Source organism: Sorex fumeus, unplaced genomic scaffold (assembly GCF_029834395.1).
Source record: "Sorex fumeus unplaced genomic scaffold, SorFum_2.1 ptg000063l, whole genome shotgun sequence".
In the NCBI taxonomy this organism is placed as follows: Eukaryota; Metazoa; Chordata; class Mammalia; order Eulipotyphla; family Soricidae; genus Sorex; species Sorex fumeus.
The window spans coordinates 57,110,906-57,118,191 of NW_026606120.1; the positions used below are offsets into that span (position 1 = coordinate 57,110,906).

At 46.5% G+C, this 7,286-nt stretch overlaps 1 protein-coding gene across 4 annotated transcripts in view; it reads left to right on the forward strand.

The window, feature by feature from the left end:
• Positions 1 to 7,286, forward strand: part of ACACA (acetyl-CoA carboxylase alpha) — a 322,008-nt gene that overhangs the window by 16,882 nt on the left and 297,840 nt on the right. The window lies entirely within an intron of this gene.

Here is a 7,286-nt window from a genome sequence, read left to right on the forward strand (position 1 = left end):
GCGGGCCCAGTAACGTCTCCATCATGGGCTAGTTAGGTTAAAAAACAAAAACAAAAAAGGCTTTGAGGCAGCAGGTAAAGTGCTTTTCTTGCATGTGGCTGATGTGTGATGTTAGAGCCCCATACGGTCCCCTGAGCACCACCATCAGTGAATCCCTGAGCACAGAGCCCACTGGCAATGCCCACCCCTCACCCCCAGGGGAAAAAATAACTTAGCAAAGAAATATAAAAGGTTATAATTCACTGGGACTAGAGAGGTAGTACAGTGCAGGGGACAAGCCCTGGTGAACAGGGTCAAAGCTGGGATGCTAGTGAGGATTAAGAAAATGAAACAGAAATGAGTGAAAAAATGTAGGTTCAGGGGACTAATAGCCTCGTGAACTGAGCGCCCCTACAGTCCTTCATGTTCGATATATGTTTATATATTTTTTTCATTTGATTTAAACACTGTGGTTTACAAAGTTGTTTATAATATAGTTGTTATGGGTGCTCAATGTTCCAACACCAATTCCACCACCAGTGTGACCTTCCCTCTATCATTGTCCCCAGTTTCCCACCCCACCCCCAACCGTGCCCCCTTTATCTGGCATACAATAATTTCTTTTATATTGCTTGTAACACCTAAGTGGCGAATGGAATTATCGAAAAATACTTCAGTAGAAGAAAATTTGTGAAGATTGTTATATCTCACCACCATGGGGGTCATTAAGTCCTTGATTGAGGATTTACTGAGCTGCTTGTTGATAGTTGAGCCTTCTGCGTTACTGTTTTTTTGAGCTTAGTTAGCATCCATGCTACTTTCCCATCAGTTTTCTGTGCTGTTACTGGACTGCTGGTATTTTGGAAGTTGGAGGCGTCCTGTGGCTGCATATGTAGCCGTGTGCTCCAGGAACTCCAGAATCTGCAGCACTGGGCTGATGCATTTACATGAAGGCGGCTGTGGGAGGTGGATGTGGCTGCCAGGGCTTCCTGAAGTGTAAAGTGAGGTAGGGTCTTCTGAAAAACACCCTTGGGAGTTCTCAGCCTGAATACTGGTGTGCCTGGAATTTTCATTAGTTTGGGGTTTCTGCAGAGATGAGTCGTGAAGCAGTGGTGTTGGGCCCCTGGCATGGTGGCAGGTGCTAGAGCTTTGGCAAGGTGGGGACTTGCTCCCCCCCCCCAAAAGAGCTCCACAGAGTTTTCAGCTGGAAAACTGATGGACCCATGAACTTCAGTGGCTTGGCTTGTGTGGTATCTGAGATTTGTTGTGAGTCTGTAAAACTGGGCTGAGGAGTTCACATGGCAGGGCTGTGATCACATTCAATATTTATGGCTGTAATTCAAGAATCTTGAAGGGGAGGAAAATACCTTTCTTTAATCATGTGCCTAACTAGCTGCTCTAAAGGGATTATTTCTTAGGGGGAAACAGAGATCAGCCGTCACAGGACCCTTGCCTCCGTGTTTTCACAGCAGTGCCTGTTTTCTGTATTTCAGGTTCCTGTTTTCTGCCCATTCTGTCTTAGCCCTTATCCCCAGTGGTACAGACGTTAAGATTCATGTCAGACTCAGGTTCAATCCTTGGCAGCACATGACCTCCTGAGCATCCCCAGATACAGCCCTGGAGGCCACTGGGCAGTGCTAGTGGCCCCTGCAGGGCCAGAACAGTACCACACCCTCATTGCTCTGAACTGCCAGCCCAGCTGGCCGAGGATCAGTGGAAGTGGCCCTTGAGCACTTAACCACTGCTTGTGAACGCCCTCCACTACAAAAAAAAAAAAAGTTACAGCTCAAGGCAGCATGTGAGCCATTGTGTGAACTAAGGAAATAGAGTTTTTACAGAGTGTTTATGGGCAAACAAATGGGGGTAAGAGGGGCCATAACTCACTGGTCCAGGGCAAAAAGTTTTTAAAAATAGAGAGCAAGAAGGATTTCTCAGTTCTTATTATAAGTATGAATAGCTCCTAACCCTTTGGACCAGGGAGCTGCACAAATGGCTGAGCACATGCTTTGTATGCAGGAGGCTTGTTTGATTCTAGCACCACGTGGTTCTCCTATGCACGCTTCGGAGCAATTCCCACGCACAGAGCTCTATTCTGGGAGTAGCCCAATTGAGTGTGCTACCTCTGACCCTCAAAAAAGGAAATGGCACAATATTTAAAATTGTTGGGACTGGAGCGATAGTACAGAGGGTAGGATGTTTGCCTTGCACAAGACCAACCCAGGTTCAATCCCCAGCATCCCATATGGTCCCCCAAGCTCCGCCAGGCGTGATCCCTAACTGCAGAAGCAGGAGTTAGCACTGAGCCCTGCTGGGTCTGACCCCCAAACAAACAAACAAACTAACTAACAAACATAAAAATGATTAGCTGATTAGGCCATCTGGAAAAATCCTCTGTAGAACCTGGCTTTGCTGGGGACATTGAACAAATAAACAATTTGTTTCATGGGTGAATTCTAGAGTCAGTATACATGTCACCTAAATTAGACTCTTGCTAATTTGGGAGTCTACAGGTTTTATCTCCTGGGAAATCTTGAATTTCTGGATTGAAGGGCACTCTGCAGTAGCTGATGCCAGCCACATGGGGCAAACAGAAGAATCCCTCCCAGAGCAAGAGCTTCTGTGGGGATGCCTTTTAAATTTTATTTGGAGGGGTGTGCGCCATCCCTGACTATGCTCAGAGACTGTTCCTGACTTGGTGCTCGGAAATCACTCCTGGCAGTACTCAGGGTGGTAAGCCCAAGTGAATGATTGCCACCTAAAGGCCAACAGACATTGGTGAACGTGGAGAAAGGAGCTTACTCTGGGGATAGCAGCTGAGATGATGGTGGTTATCTTGTCCTCAAAAATCCATTTTCTAGCACATTTCTCTATCTGAGATGTGTTTGTCTCCCTATTTTCTCTTATAAAATCATTTTACTTCACTAAAAAAATGAATTCTCTGTCCCTGCCCCAACCCTCCCCACAAACGGAAAAACCAACATCATCTTCCTTTCAGGCCAGGGTTATTGGTATCTTTAGAGCTGGTAGGGAAGTCAGTGGTGAGTGGTGGGCAGGAGTCCTGAGAGGCTTCAGGAATTTCCCCAGGGAGCCTGTCGCTCTCCCCCCGCACTTTCATCCTCAGTTGCACTGTCAAACACAGGAGCCTGTGCTCAGGGATCAAAACTGAGGGTCTGCTCGCAAAGGATGTGCTCCAGCTCACTGAGTTCTCTGGCCCCAATAGATTTTTTTTTTCAGGAAGGCGTATTTGTGCCATATGCGACAGTGCTCAGGGGCTATATCTATCTCTGCTCAGGAGTCACCCCTGGTTATGCTCAGGGGACCATGTGGTACCAGAGATTCAAACCTGGGTTGCTGCTGCCATGGCCACAAGCAAGGCATGCGTTTTTCCTCCTGTACACACTCTTTGGAACCCAGAGGACACCCATGGCACATTTTGTTGTTGTTTGTTTTATTCTTGGGCCAAAACTGGCTGTGCACAGGGATCACACCTGGTGCTGCTTGGGGGACCATATGGGGTGCAGGAATCTAACCCTGGCTGGCCACATGTAAGGCAGGCTCCCCACCCACTAACTATACTATCTCTCTGTCCTCCCTGTGTTGCTTTTTTTTTTTTTTCGCTTTTTAAAAAATTTTTATTTTTTGCTTTTTGGGGTCACACCTGGCGATGCTCAGGGGTTATTCCTGGCTCATGCACTCAGGAATTACTCCTGCGGTGCTTGGGGGATCTTATGGGATGGTGGGAATCGAACCCGGGTCGACCACGTGTGAGGCAAGTGCCCTAACCTCTGTGCTATCACTCCACCCCCCCTGTGATGCTTTTAATCATCCTCCAGTGCAGTTTTGGGAGGGCAAGCTCCCCTCCCCACCCCCAGCCTCACCCCACCTCATTTCAGGTCAGAGGAAGTCACAGATGGTAGGTAAACTGGGAGCCCTGTGAATTGGTGGCAGATACTCTAACATTTTCCCACATGCCTGCCCTAGTGATCTGTCTTCTACTGCTACGGTCTCAAAGCAGGCACTATGGTAGGGCAGTTTCTGTGACAACTCCTTGGTTTATAGGTATGTACAGCAGATACACAAATCAAACATTTCCTGAGGACAGGGGACAAGGCACTGGCCTTGCAAGCAGCTGACTGGACCCTGGGCACTGCTGAGGGTAAGCTCCCCCACCAATCAAACATTAATGACAATAAATCAGAAAGAAACTTTTTAAAACAATGTTTTTGTTAGGTGACCCCTATAAAGTCTCAATCTGCTGTTCACTGGAGGAGCTCCAGGAATCCCTTGGAAACGCCCCTCTATCATGTTTTGTATCTGTTTCATCTCTTTTGAACTCAGTTTGAATATTAAATATTGATTTGCCCAAGGTATTTTTTTCCTTTTTTTTTCAATGCTTCAGGTTTGTTTTTTTTTTGCTTTGTTTTATTTTGGGAGGGGGGGGAGCCATACCTAGCGATGATCAGGGGTTATTCCTGGCTCTGTACTCAGGGATCACTTCTGGCAGTGCTTGGATGCCAGGAATTGAACCCGCTCGGCCATGTGCAAGGCAAATGCCCTACCTTATGTTCTATCACTCCAGTCCCGATTTTTCTCTTTTAAGATCCTCTTTTGGATGTTATTTTCATGTTTGTTTTGGGGCCTCACCTGCTCACCCAACAGTATTCAGGGGTTAATTTTGACTTTGTGCTCAGGGGTCATATGGGATGTTGAGGATCAAACCCGGTTTGACCATGTGCAAGGTAATCGCCCTAGCCACTGTGTTATCTCTCTGGCCCCTTTGTACTGATCTTTTTTCTTTTTTTTTGTCACACCCAACAATGCACAGGGGTTATTCCTGGCTCTGCATTCAGAATTATTCCTGGCAATGCTCAGGGGATCATATGGGATGCTGGGACTCGAACCCGGGTTGGCCACATGCAAGGCAAATGCCCTATCTGCTCTGCTAAGGCTCCAATCAAGCCTCTGTACTGATCTTAAATGGAAAGGGGGATACAATTTAACGTGTCCTTTTGTTTGTTTTTGTTTTGGGGTCACAGCCAGCTATGTTCAGGGCTTACTCCTCGGTCTGTGCTCGGCGATCACCCCATATGGTGGTCCTAGATAAGCTGCCTGTAAGGCAAGCATCATACCTACTGTACTGATTCTCCCAGTTCAACATGTTTTTGTTTTTTGTTTGTTTTTTGGGTCACATCCAGCAATGCTCAGGACTTACTCCTAGCTCTGCACTCAGGAATCACTCCTGGTGGTACTTGGGGGACCAAATAAGATGCTGGGGATTGGTCAGGTTGGTCACATGCAAGGCAGACACCCTGCCCTCTGTACTATCACTCCAGCTCCAGTTCAACATGATGTTTTTAACCAGAGAACTGAGAAGACAGAATTACTGAGAAGCCGGCACATTCTGCTTAAATGAAATACAGTGGTTTCTGATGAATGAAAAGGACAAAACCTTGTCTTGTCCGATGAATGAAAAGGACAGAAACCTGCCATGTGTGTTTGTTTTAAACTTAAAAGCAGCCTTAGAGTCAAGAAGAAACCTGCCGTGTGTGTTTGTTTGTTTCAAACTTAAAAGCAGCTTTTCCATTGGCTCATGAAATTGACTATGGCGCTGGCTTGCTGGCACTCCAGGGAGCTTCTGTGAGGAAAATCACCCTAATCTTGGGATGGATTCTTGTCCCAAATTTCCAATGATTGCTGAGAAATAGCAGCATGTCTGGTCTCGGTGGCCTGAGTAACTGAGGCTGCAAGCCCAGACTCCTCCTTCATTGGCCTGGCATTACTGTCGGACTGAAATGTCCCGCCTTGGTTTGTCCCAGGGAGAGGGCAGAGTGGCATCCTGGTTCCTGGTGCGAGGCCGAGCAGACGTGCTTCTCATAAGTACGTCTGCTTGAGGACAGTAGTCTCTGCAGCTTCCTGTGGACCTGGGGAAGTGGGAGCAGTCTGTGCCACCTAGAGATAGAAAGGAAGTAGGAAAGATAAGAAAGGAGGCAGTTGACCTGTTTTGTCCACATATATACCAACAAAAAAAGGGCAGCTAAGTACAAAACCCTACGTAATGATTTAATTTTTTTGTTGTTGTTGTTGTTTTGTTTTGGGGCCACTCCCAGCAATGCTTAGGGCTGGCTTTGCTCTCAGGAATTACTCCTGGCAGTGCTTGAAAACTTTAGATAATTATAAGCATGGAACTTTTTGTTTCTGCTACCCAGTTCCTCTTGGTGATTTCTCTCTCAGTACTTTTACCAAGAAAGAACCAGTAGGTGCAGGTCTGTGTGAAATACTGGTGGTTGGAAACTTTCACAAAGAGCTCGCTCATCCATGGCTTGACCCATTTGTTATGAATGGAAAAGATAGTGGCTGTGCAGCTAGCTACCTTGGGTCCCAGATGCTTAAAGATTCTCCTTCAGGGCCAGAGAGATAGTATAGGAGGGAAGGCCTTGCATGCAGCTGACCTGGATTTGATCCCTGGCACCACATGTGGTCCCCTGAGCACTGCAGAGGGTCACTCTTGAGAATAGGAATAACCTCTGCACACTGCAACACCCTACCCCAGAGATTCTCCTTCCCCTGAATCTGGCTCCAACGATCTCAATATGTTTGAAAAGAGCCTGGCTGTGGGTCTGTGTGTACCAACCACTCCATTCTCGTGCCACCCGCCCTGTGCCCATTTTATTCTGTCTGTGCTTTCTAAGTGCTTTATTATTAGTAGTAGTAGTAGTACTACTACTACTACTACTACTACTATATTATTATTATTATTTAGTATAACTAAGTTATAAGTCTCTTTCAAGCAGGAAGCTTGGGCTGTAGAGGGAAAGTTTGAATAAAAACTTGTGATATAAATGAGCCAGAATATCTGTATCAGAAGGAGGTCTGAATTTTAGTTCTCTTTCTGCCAGCTTTGTGATATCTGAAGTGTAAAAAGTTTTATGGGGCTTTCTTGTATTAAAGAAAAAATAACACATATCTAGAAGAGAGCCCAATGGGCTGAGTACATGCTTGCCATGTCAGCCCAGGTTTGATCCCCAGATCTACATACTCTGCCAGTACAATTGGGAGTGATTTTGAGCACTGAACTGGAAGTAGCCCTTGAGCACCACTGTGGCCTGAAAAACAACATAATAGATATATAAGTAAATTTTTTGTTTTTGTTGGGGGCCACCGTAGCAGTGCTCAGGGCTTACTCTGGACTCTGCATTCAGGGATCACTCCTGATGGGGCTCAGAGACCAGATGGGGTGCCTGGGATCAAACCCAGGTCAGCCTTGTGCAAGGCAAGAGTTCTATCTGCTGTACTACCATCCCAGCCCC